Source organism: Bos indicus, chromosome 5 (assembly GCF_029378745.1).
Source record: "Bos indicus isolate NIAB-ARS_2022 breed Sahiwal x Tharparkar chromosome 5, NIAB-ARS_B.indTharparkar_mat_pri_1.0, whole genome shotgun sequence".
NCBI lineage: Eukaryota > Metazoa > Chordata > Mammalia > Artiodactyla > Bovidae > Bos > Bos indicus.
In genome coordinates this window covers 65,329,514-65,341,892 of record NC_091764.1, presented here as the reverse complement: position 1 = coordinate 65,341,892, position 12,379 = coordinate 65,329,514, and the positions used below count along the sequence as shown (strand labels likewise).

General features: G+C 41.2%; 1 pseudogene; it reads right to left on the bottom strand.

Annotated features, from left to right (window-relative positions):
• Positions 1 to 11,455: 11,455 nt before the first annotated feature.
• Positions 11,456 to 11,853, bottom strand: LOC109558786 (cytochrome c oxidase subunit 6A1, mitochondrial pseudogene; annotated as a pseudogene).
• Positions 11,854 to 12,379: the final 526 nt, after the last annotated feature.

Sequence of the window (12,379 nt, the reverse complement as noted above, 5' to 3'; positions counted from 1 at the left end):
TCCTCATTTCACCCTCATGCACTGGATTATTCTTTGAAATTTATTGAGACTTGTTTTGTCCTAGGCATAGGGCCTATCTTGATGAGTGTTTCATTTGCATTTGAAAGAATGTGTGTTTTACAGTTATTATATGTGGCACTGGATAAATGTAAATTATATCAAGTTGGTTCATAATGTTATTCAAACCTTCCAGATCCTTACTGATTTTTTTTCCTTTGGATTTTCTATCAGTTACAAAGACTACAGAGATTACAAAGAGGACTGTCAAGCTATAATTGTGGATTTTTATATTTCTCCCTTTAATTCTGTCAATTGTTGCTTTCATGTGTTTTGAAGCTCTATTATTTGAGGCAAACTTATTTAGAATTGTTATGTTCTAATGAGTTATGTTCTAATGAGTTCAGCCTTTTATTATTGTAAAATTTCTTTCTTTCTTGTAATCCTTGCTGATAATCCTTGAAGTCTACTTTGACATGAACCACACTAATTTTCTTATTCCTTTTCCTTTCAACACGTCCAATTTGTCTGTGTCTTTGTATTTAATGTCTCCTTAAAGTAGCGTATAGATGGGCATTGATTTTTTACCTAGTTTGATGACCTCTACCTTTTTAGCGCTTAGTTTAATTTAGTAATTACTGCCACAGGTAGATTTAAGTCTACCATCTTGCTATTTGTTTTCTATTTATTTTTTGTTTCTTTGTTCTTCCTTTCCTCCTTTCTTTTGGATTAGATAAGTATTTTACTATTTCATTATATTCCCCCATTAGCTTTTTATTATGTCATGGTGTAATAATGGCATGATATACTTCTGTACTTTGTCTTTAGTGGTTGCTCCAGGGGTTACAATATGAATTCTTAATTTATCGAGTCTACCTTGAGTTACTATTATATTGCTTCATGCATAATATAAGAAACTTATCATCATGTAGTTCTGTTTACAGCCCCTCTCATCTTTTGTGCTACTCTGTCATATATTTACTTCTACATAGGCTATCATAATATATTATTTAATCCTCACAATAACACCCTAGGAAACTGTTACTATCCCTGAATTCCAACTGTGGCTCCATACATACCACCCATCTGTGTAAACTTGGACAAGTTATTTAAACTTCCAGTTTCCTCTACAAAGTGTAGATAATGATTTTACTTACCATATACACTGTGAAAATCGAAGTGAATTCATGTCACATACTTTGAACTGTCCAAACATCTAATATATGTTGAACAAGTGTTAGGTCCTACTTTGTAATTATACCGGTATTATATATAAAGTAACAAAGTGACGAGGGAGTGAAATGACTTACTTAAGGTCAGTGAGTGATAGCAGTCAAACCAGTTCTACCTGACTCCAGCCAAAGGCTTTTAACCATTCAATCCAACTTTGCTTCTTTATCTATGGAATAAGACTGAGAATGAGCATAAGAACAAGAATTCGATAATGGCCTTATGTCAAAGGGCTCTTGAGAGGTTTTACTGAGATAGTGCAGAAGAGTAGTAAACATGCCTGGTGGTAGCTATTAATCACCAAAACTGCTCCTGTTTTACTATACCTGAGACCTTCACCACACCTGTCCATGGGATTCTCCAGGCAACAATACTGGAGTGGGTTGCCATGCCCTCCTCCAGGGAATCTTTCCTATTCAGGGATTGAATCCCCATCTCTTACGTCTAACCTGCACTGGCAGGCGGGTTCTTTACCACTAGCGCCTCTTGGGAAGCCCATAAACTCTAATAAAAATTTTTTTAATTTTTAAATAAAAGAAGCAAAGGCAAAAAAAAAAAAAAGCGCTCCGTAGGCTCTAGTATTTATTGTAATTACTGTAATAGCTCCCACAGTATTCATACCAATGGAGGAAACTCCCCTGACACAGGATTGGTTAAAAACAAAAAAACGACGCAGCTGGGGACTCTTTACCCCCTCTCAGTGTCTATGCTGAGAGCTTTGTAATTTCCTTCTCTTTAATAATTTTAATTTGCTTCCTAATACAAAAGATGGGGGAAAAAAAAAAAAAAACAACAAGCCACGCAGCCATATAGGGAGGCAGGGAGAAAACAGATTGACTCTCCTGGTTTCCATGGAGGCACTGACTGAAGGGGTGGAGGTTTGTTTAGAGCCAGGACAGAACCTGTGCAAGAGCTGTCTCCAGTCCTCTCACAGCTAAGTTCTGAAAACCTACTGTGTATTCTTGGCAGGGAGAGGTGAGCTAACCCATTGTGAAATTCTTATACATCTTTATCTGGAACCTCAAGAGCAGATATGCCCCTCCACTTCAGCCCTTCTAGCCTGCTGCTGCTGCGTTGCTTCAGTCGTGTCCGACTCTGTGCGACCCCATAGACAGCAGCCCACTAGGCTCCTCTGTCCCTGGGATTCTCCAGGCAAGAACACTGGAGTGGGTTTCCATTTCCTTCTCCAATGCATGAAAGTGAAAAGTGAAAGGGAAGTTGCTCAGTCGTGCCCAACTCTTAGCGACCCCATGGACTGCAGCCTACGAGGCTCCTCCATCCATGGGATTTTCCAGGAAAAAGTACTGGAGTGGGGTGCCATTGCCTTCTCCGCCTTCTAGCCTAGAAACTTCTAAACCTAAACCATTCACTGGCCTAGGAAAGGGAAAAAGAATGACTCCCTAGTACTGCCATCATGCCTATTTTCACTTTCTAGTTCACTAAGAAGACAGGCTTGCAATTGATTCAGCTTCATCTCCAGACCCTCTTGGCTAGGAATTTTTTTTTTCCCCTAGCCATTTGTGAGTGGTAATTCCCTATATTTTAGCAGAATCAAATAGCAGGGCAATAATATCTCTCACTGTGGAGAAACAGGGATCCCATTCCCAGAGAAGTGAACTGAGTAGGAACTGATAAGGAAAGTGGGATGAAGTGGGGAGGAAATTGTCTGAACTCAGAATAGTTTGGGAAACTGACAGATTAAAGGGATCCCAAGTTGCAGCTGTGTGCCTATCGCAGCTTAGATTTTCTAGCTTCAGGTACTTTTCATTATAAAATTTATAGTTTCTTTGTATTTAACTTTTATCAGATAACTGCAATTAGCAAAAAATATACTCATTTTTGACCTTCCCAGGTGGCGCTAGTGGTAAAGAACCTGCCTGCCAATGTAGGAGACAAGGGACCAGTTCAGTCCCTGGGTTGGGAAGATCCCCTGGAGGAGGAAATGGCAACTTACTCCAGTATGCCTGCCTGGAGAATCCCATGGACAGAGGAGCCTCGTGGGTACAGTTCATAGAGTCGCAAAGAGTCAGACATGATTGGAGTGACTTAGCTTGCATGCATACTCATTAAAAAAAAAAAAATCTATAGAATGCCTCTGGTATGGTTAGAAGAGAAAGCTTTGAAATGTCTTCTTAAAGGGTTTCTCAGTATTGTTTTGCTTCAGTTTTTTTTTAAAACTTTCATATAATCTTCATATAACCACCATGATCATACAACATTATACCTTCATAACATTCTGTCATTTTCAGCATTATCTCTGTTATAATAACTTTGCCAACTCCAAGGGGTAGGGGGTGGATGGGAAACAATTCTTACATGTTTTTGTTTTCCCAAAACACATGGTAAAATACTATAATCCAACATAGGACTTCAGTGGAAGTGGGATGGGTGAGTACTGCATTGTATCATTTAACTCACAATAGCCCGTAAGGCTGGCAGGGTGTTATTTTCGTTTTGCTGGTGAGGAAGTCTACACCTAGGGAGATCAGAGATCATTCAGTGAGTGAGTGTTAAGTGAGAATTGAGATCTCCTTGTTCTCAACTCAGTTTTTCAGATAATGTCTCTAGAAGATATTGGTAAATACCAACTGACTTTTAAATTTGTATTTTCTTCAGTTCAGTTCAGTCGTTCAGTCGTGTCCGACTCTTTGAGACTCCATGAATCACAGCACGCCAGGCCTCCCTGTCCATCACCAACTCCCAGAGTTCACTCAAACTCACGTCCATCGAGTCAGTGATGTCATCCAGCCATCTCATCCTCTGTCATCCCCTTCTCCTCCTGCCCCCAATCCCTCCCAGCATCAGAGTCTTTTCCAGTGAGTCAACTCTTTGCATGAGGTGGCCAAAGTACTGGAGTTTCAGCTTTAGCATCGTTCCTTCCAAAGAAATCCCAGGGCTGATCTCCTTCAGAATAGACTGGTTGGATCTCCTTGCAGTCCAAGGGATTCTCAGGAGTCTTCTCCAACACCAGAGTTCAAAATCATCAATTCTTTGGCGCTCAGCTTTCTTTACAGTCCAACTCTCACATCCATACATGATCACTGGAAAAACCATAGCCTTGACTAGACGGACATTTGTTGGCAAAGTAATGTCTCTGCTTTTCAATATGCTGTCTAGGTTGGTCATAACTTTCCTTCCAAGGAGTAAGTGTCTTTCAATTTCACGGCTGCAATCAACATCTGCAGTGATTTTGGAGCCCCCCAAAATAAAGCTAATATACACAAATGTAAACAGTTTTAGCACATAAAACTAGGTTTATTTTTACTAAGAAAAAATGTCTTTAAAAAACATTACACAGCTGCTTTTCTACATCAAAGTTTTGTGGTTGGGGTTTATGAAAAATCTATTTGAAAAGAAAGGAAGAAAAAAGAGCATGAGTTATCAAAATATCATGAGCTTCTAAAAGGAGATCAGTCCTGGGTGTTCATTGGTAGGACTGATTTTGAAGCTGAAACTCCAATACTTTGGCCACCTGATGCGAAGAGTGACTCATTTGAAAAGACCCTGATGCTGGGAAAGATTGAGGGCAGGAGGAGAAGGGGACAACAGAGGATGAGATGGTTGGATGGAATCACCAACTCAATGGACATGGTTTGGGTGGACTCCAGGAGTTGGCGATGAACAGGGAGGCCTGGCGTGCTGCAGCTCATGGGGTTGCAAAGAGTCAGACATGACTGAGTGACTGAACTGAACTGAACTGAATGCCCAGATTGGATATAGCTGAGATCACTTTGAAGTGTCAATTGGTATACATTGCAATGTATGCAAAATTAGACAGCTGCCAATAAGACCAGCAGTGCGTCCCTGGTGGCTCAGTTGGTAAGCCTGAAATGAAGGAGACCCAGGTTCTATGCCTTAGTTGGGAAGAGCCTCTGGAGAAGGAAAGAGCAACATTCCAGTATTCTTGCCTGGGGAATCCCATGGACAGAGGAACCTGTCCGGCTACAGCCCATGGAGTCACAAGAATCGGACTGAGTTACTAAACCACCACCATCTATAAGACTATCAGGAACTGTGATGCTGCTTCCACCTGATGATGCAGGGACAAGTGGGAGCTGCCATGTGGGCAATCAGTTTCTCATGGCCAAGTGCTGCAAGAGTTTCAGTTTGGAACCAAATCCATCAACTTTGACAAAAGGTTTTATTCTGTTTTTAATGCTGTGGTTGAGATTAACAAAAATTAAGAAGTCTGATTTGTTGTTGTTTTGCTAAGTCCTGTCTGACTCTTTTGCAATTCCACGGACTTGTCACCTGCCAGGCTCTTCTGTCCATGGGATTTCCTAGGTAAGAATACTGGAGTTGGTTGTCATTTCCTTCTCCAAGGGATCATCCCAACCCAGGTACTGAACCTGTGTCTCTGGTGTCTCCTGCATTGGCAGGTGGATTCTTTACCACTGAGCCACTTGGGAAGCCCAAGAAGTCTAATAATACCAACTAAATGAAGAAGATGTGAATCAATGGGAATTCTTCCCATTACTAGTAGGAGTCTAAACTGGGACAACCATTTAGGAAAACGGGTATTTACTAGTAAAGCTTAGGAGTATACACAAGTGATACTTTTGTACATGAAAGCCAGGATATATGTGAAAGATGTTAGCAGCTGTGTTTATAATGGAAAAGCTCTGCAACATCTCATCTCTCTCAATCTCTCTCTTTCTATATGTATATATATATATATAGGTAGATAGGTAGATAGGTAGATATGTATCTACCTATCTATCTATATGTACACAAAGACAAGGATTGATAAATAATACATATATGCCTACATATAGCCCAGATGGCACAGTGGTAAAAGAATCTGCCTGCCAATACAGGAGACGCAAGAGAAGCAAGTTTGATCCCTGGGTCCAGAAGATCCTCTGGAGAAGGAAATGGCAACCTACTCCAGTGTTCTTGCCCAGAAAATCTCCTGGACAGAGGAACCTGGCGGGGTACAGTCTGTGGGGTCGCACTAAGGTGGACGTGACTGAGCACAAGCACAAGCTCTATATATACATTTACGTGTACCGGTAAGAGAAACGATAAATTGAGATATGTTCGCATAATGGAATAATACACAAAAGTGAAAATGAGTAGACTATAGCTAAATGCAATACCACGGAAGAATCTTGAGTATATAAAGTTCAGTGGAAAAAGTAAAACCCAGAAATTTACCAGGTTCAGAAATAAACAACTAAACAATATATATTTATTCAGGTTTTCTTTTTTTCTTTACAAAAAAGGTTATCTAACAAAGCAAGTTAAACTCCAAGACAGAAAATTCGAAGGAGGTGATTTTGCTTTGGATCATGAACACACTCATCAGTCAGTATTATAAATTTACTTTTTTTTTTTGCCTGTATCGCTTGTGGGATCTTAGCTGCCCAACCAGTGGTGGAATCCAGGCCCATGGCACTGGGAGCACAGAATGTTAACCACTGGACCACCAGGGAAGTCACAAATTACACTTTTAATTCTGTTAAAACTCCAGCATGATTTAAACATAATCTATACATTTATATCATGAAATAAATATGATAGTAATAAAGATTTACAAAGCACAGAAATAGGTTTTGTCCCTCTCATCTCAGCCTTCAATCAATTCCTAGTGTTATTTCTTATTTGAAGCCTTTTACTCAAATGGGAATAATTTTGCCATCAGTTCAGTTCAGTCGCTCAGTCATGTCTAACTCTTTGCAACCCCAGGGACTGCAGCACGCCAGGCCTCACTGTCCATCACCAACTCCCGGAGCTTACCCAAACTCATGTCCATCAAGTCGGTGATGTCATCCAACCATCTCATCCTCTGTTGTCCCCTTCTCCCCCTGCCGTCAATCTTTCCCAGCATCAGGGTCTTTTCAAATGAGTCAGTTCTTCACATCAAGTCCAAAGTATTGGAGTTTCAGCTTCAACATCAGTCCTTCCAACGAATATTCAGGACTGATTTCCTTTAAGATGGACTGGCTGGATCTCCTTGCAGTCCAAGTGACTCTCAGGAGTCTTCTCCAACACCATAGTTCAAAAGCATCAATTCTTTGGCATTCAGCTTTCTTTATAGTCCAACTCTCACATCCATACATGACTACTGGAAAAACCACAGCCTTGACTAGACGGACCTTTGTTGGCAAAGTAATGTCTCTGCTTTTGAATATGCTGTCTAGGTTGGTCATAACTTTTCTTCCAAGAAGTAAGTTTTTTTAAATTTCATGGCTGCAATCACCATTTGTAGTGATTTTGGAGCCCCACCTACCCCCAAAAAATTTTTTTGCCATCAAATAATACAATACCTCAGGCTGCCCTGGTGGCCACTGCAGTGGAGGAGACTCTGGTTCCATCCCTGGGTTGGGAAGATCCCCTAGAGGAGGAAATGGCAACCCACTCCAGAATTCTTGCCTGGAGAATCTCATGGACAGAGGAGCCTGGGAAGGGGCCACAGTCCATGGGATTTCAAAAGAGTTGGACATGACTGAGTGACCGAGCACATATACGAAAAGCAGACCCACCTTCCTTTACACATATTTAGTAAGGCATCTTATTGTGTTTAATGAGAAACCAAAGAGCTTGGCTATTTTTCTTTTGTATTCATGGTGTGAATTCCCATGGTTTCTGTGGAAGTTAAGATCAGTTGTCAGGTTTACAGTGTATATAGATGCCACTGTGCCAGAATGTGGCACATTCTGTGAGAGGATGTGAGAGGATCATTACCAGTTGAGGTCCAAGTGAGAGACTCGTGGATCTTGGAAAGGGAAAAGCATAGCCTCCATTAGCTGAAACAGCAAGAAGAAGAAAAACCAACCTCAAAGTCTCCGAAAAAGAAGGACAAGAAGGAATATCTGAAAGGAGATGAGTCATTCAGACAGGAGGGCTGTTACTGAAGGAACAAGCCTATTCTAGAACTCCAGAAGGAGAGGTAATCTGCTTCTAGGCAAAAGAATCCATATCTAGATGCAGGGTGTGGTAGTGCATGAGTATTAGAAATCTCTATCATCTTTATCTTGAGGTGCAGAGCCAGATAAAGGGTGGGCCAGGCAGGCAGGATCCAAGACCTAAAATATGTAAATCCAAAATAAGACCACAAACAGATGTAAGGGAAATGTTTTTTTGTTTTGTTTGTTTGATTTTCAGCAAGATCCTTTATTTACCTTTTGTTCTCAACCACATCACATGAGTACAGGTAGCCAGGTACCTGTGTGGGCTGTTGACTTTGTAAATGTAGAGCAGTCAGTATGTGTAGAAACCATGCATTTCAGTGATTCTTTAACAAGAAACTTAATGAGCAAAAAGACTTCATGTGTGTTTGAAATGTCTGCCCTTTCCTGCATTCCAATCACTGAAAATTACGTGTTGAAATTTTACTCAATGTAGACATGTTGTCTTTTTTTTCCTTTGACCACGCCACACAGCTTGTGGGATCTAAAGGGATCTTCAACCAGGGATTGAATCTGGGCCATGGCAGTGAAAGCACCAAGTCCTAACCACTGGGAGTGATTGAGAGTCTTCTTGAGAGTCCCTTGGAGCAAGATCAAACCAGTCAACCCTAGAGAAAATCAACCCTGAATATTCATTGGAAGGACTGATGCTGAAGCTGAAGTTCCAATAATTTGGCCACCTGATGCAAAGACTGACTTATTTGAAAAGACCCTGATGCTGGGAAAGACTGAGGGCAGGGGAAAGAGGGGACAACAGAGAATGACTTGATTGGATGGCATCATGTCAAACTCCAGTTCAAGCAAACTCCAGGAGACAGTGAAAGACAGGAAAGCCTGGCATGCTGCAGTCCATGGGGTTGCAAAGAGTAGGACATGACTTAGCGATAACAATGACAACTAACCACTGGACCACAGGGAAATCCCTAAACATGTTTTCTTTGCACATTTTGTTAGTAACTACCTAGTGTGTTTCAGGTCATCTTTACTTCTGACAGTTGTTCCTCCCAGAAGCTGCTGGTTCGCTCAAGGACAAGACTATAAATAGTTGGGGGAAAAAATGTTTGATAAACTGTGGGTTAGAGGGGAGAAGTGAGACATCTGAGATACTCCCTCTCATATCTCTGATAGTCTCAGAACTGCCTTCATTTATTCCTTCCGATAGTTGCTGTGGGTTTCCCAGGTTGCTCAGTGGTAAAGAATCCAAGGGTCAGGAAGATCCCTGGGAGGAGGAAATGGCAACCCATTCCAGTGTTCTTGCCTGGTAATACCCATGGATAGAGGAGCCTGGTGGGCTACAGTCCATGGGGTTGCAAAAGAGTCAGACAGGATTTAGTGACCAAACATGCACACCTATATAGATGCTGTGCTAGGTGCTAGGATATATTTGTGGATAAAACAAAAATTCACATCTTTGTAGCATTTCCATGGGGGAAAGACAGATAATGGGCATGACAATTAAGTACATCACATAGCATAGTAAACAGTAAATGGTTCATGAAAAAAAGAAAGCTGAGTAGGGTAATGAAAAGGAGGAAGGAGAACAGTTCCTCTTTTAAATAGGGTCATCAGCCATGCCGTTTTAAGATGGTAGACTTTGTGCAAAGACTGGAAGGAGGTGAGGAAGTGAACTGCTCAGTTGCCAGTGAGACAAGTCAAGGACTGAAAGAAGCTTAGGATCAATAGTTTCTTAGGAGGGAAAGCCGCAGTTAATTCCTGGGATTATATTGGGGTCACAGAAGTAGTCTTTATTTCACCTTTCCTGCTTTCAGAACCCACTTCTAAATGCTTTAAATGTCACATTACTATCTCATGGATATTGATTTGAGTATTGACAAAATCAGGTTCTCAGGATGCCCACTTGTTTCTCTCTCTTCTTGTGCCATTAATGCTATGAGTGATGTGTGATGTGTGCTCAGTCACGTCGACTCTGAGACCTCATGGAGTGTAGCCTAGCAGGCTCCTCTGTCCATGGAATTTCCCAGGTAAGAATACTGGAGTGGGGATTGGAGTTGCCATTTCCTACTCTGGGGATCTTCCTGGCCCAGGGATCAAACCCACATCTTCAGTGTCTCCTGCATTGGCAGGCAGATTCTTTACTACTGTGTCACCTGGGAAGCCAGTGCCATGGGTAGTGGAGGCATAAATTTTCTAACTTCCCTGGTGGCTCGGATGGTAAAGAATCTGCCCACAATGCAGGAGACCTGGGTTCAATCCCTGGGTTAGGATGATCCCCTGGAGAAGGGAATAGCAACCCACTACAATATTCTTGCCTGGGAAATTCCATGGACAGAAGAAGCTGGCAGGCTACAGTCCATGGTGTTGCAAAGAGTTGGACATGACTGAGCAACTAACACTTGGATTGAGAGCTTGCAAGCCCCTATGCTATAATTAAGTCAAAATTGGAAGTCAAATTGCCTTACTAGAAGTTTTAGCCCAGTTTGTAGCTATCATTTTAATTCCTGAAATTGGATTTAGGGACTCAAAGTTGCTAATGCCCTGTGGCACTTCTAGATAGAAGATAGCACTATGGCCTCAGGGTTTCAAATACAATGCCCACAGGCATTAAAAAATCATTAAACCTGTAAGAAGATAAGGCAATTTGAAGGAGAACAAGTAGTAATAGAAAACAGAGTTACCACATCAGGGCTTCTGATATTGGAGTTGTCAGCCACAGGCTTTAAAATAATTATGTTTGATAATGTTTAAGGAGATAAAATACAAGATTGAAAATCTCAGCAGAAGACTAAAAATTATTTTTGTTGATAGCAGAGGTTAGGGGTATGGCAGATTTGAAGAAAAACCAATGGAAATTCTAGAAATAAAAACATGCAGTAATCTAGATTAAGAACTCAATACATCCATTCATGTCTTTTCTATCTTAGAAAATAGAAAAACAAACCAAATAATTTTGTTCACCTTTTTGAAAAATTTTGGCTTTGCTGATTCTAATTGTGTGCCTTCTTCTATTCTTTGTTCTCTGTATTATCTATCTCCTTTCATTCTGTTTGGATTTATTCTGTGTTCCTTTTCTAATCTCTTATTTGAGATACATGTCTTTAATTTTTGTTTGTTTGTATTTTATTAGCTAACATGAGCATAAAAAGATAAAAGTATTTGCTTTATCCTACAAGTTTTGTTTGTTTTTTTCTATTCAGCAAGTTTTTTTTTTTTTATGACTAAATTATTTATTTAAGCCATCTCCTCCTGCTATAAGCAAAAGGATGGAAGATCAGTATAATGGTCCTCAAGTGTAATGGTCATCAATGGATACAAGGTGGTGAGCTTAAGGTCCCGTGTACTTTTCCGGTCCATGCGTGTAGAGTAATGGTCCAAACAGTCCTGTGGTCCCCACTGGGTAGTGGTCCAGGTTCTCTTTATTCGTCTTCATAGCCGGTTGGAAGTGGATTCACATGAGGGTTATGGAATAGGGTATGGTTACCATCTCCCCAGGGAAAGGGCTTGGATCTGATGCGGAGATGGGGGTAGGCCACGAACTCGGGTCTCTCCTCCTCTCCGTGGTGCGACTTCAGGAAGACATTCAGCATACTCACTCCCACCCCGGGGAGCGCCACGAAGTAGGTGAGGGCCTTCCATATGCGAGCTGAGCCCTCCTCGCCATGGGTGCCACTGGACATACACCGACTCAGCTCCAGCCCGGAACGACCCAGCAGCCCAGAAACCCGAGATCCAGCTGCCGCCGCCATCTTCGACCTGGGTCCCCATTCAGCAAGTTTTGATGTAGAGGGTTTTCACTATCATTCTGTTCCAAGTATTTATTAACTTTTCATTATTATTTCTTTTTTACCCTGGAGCAATGTATATTTTAAATTTCTAAGTACAGTATCTCAAAGGGCTTTAAATATGTTTTTTGTAATCCTGAGACCATGTTCTCTAATTACTCACTATTAAGTTAAGAATTAGCAACAAAAAGAGAACCCAAAAAACTTCCTCTGTAAAAGGCCAGGTAGTAAATATTTTAGGCTTTGCACAATATATGTAATAGTTTCTGTGACATATTCTTTTGTTTTTGCCACACCACGTGGCTTCCTGGATCTTTGTTCCCAGGGCAGTGATGCAGTGGTGTGTGCTCAGTCATGTCCAACTTCTTTTGACCCTGTGGGCTATAGCCCACCAGGTTCCTCTATGCCTGGAGTTTTCCAGGCAAGATCCCAGACCAGGAATTAACCCAGACCCACCGCAGTGAAAATGCTGAGGTCTAACCACTGGAGTGCCAGGGAATT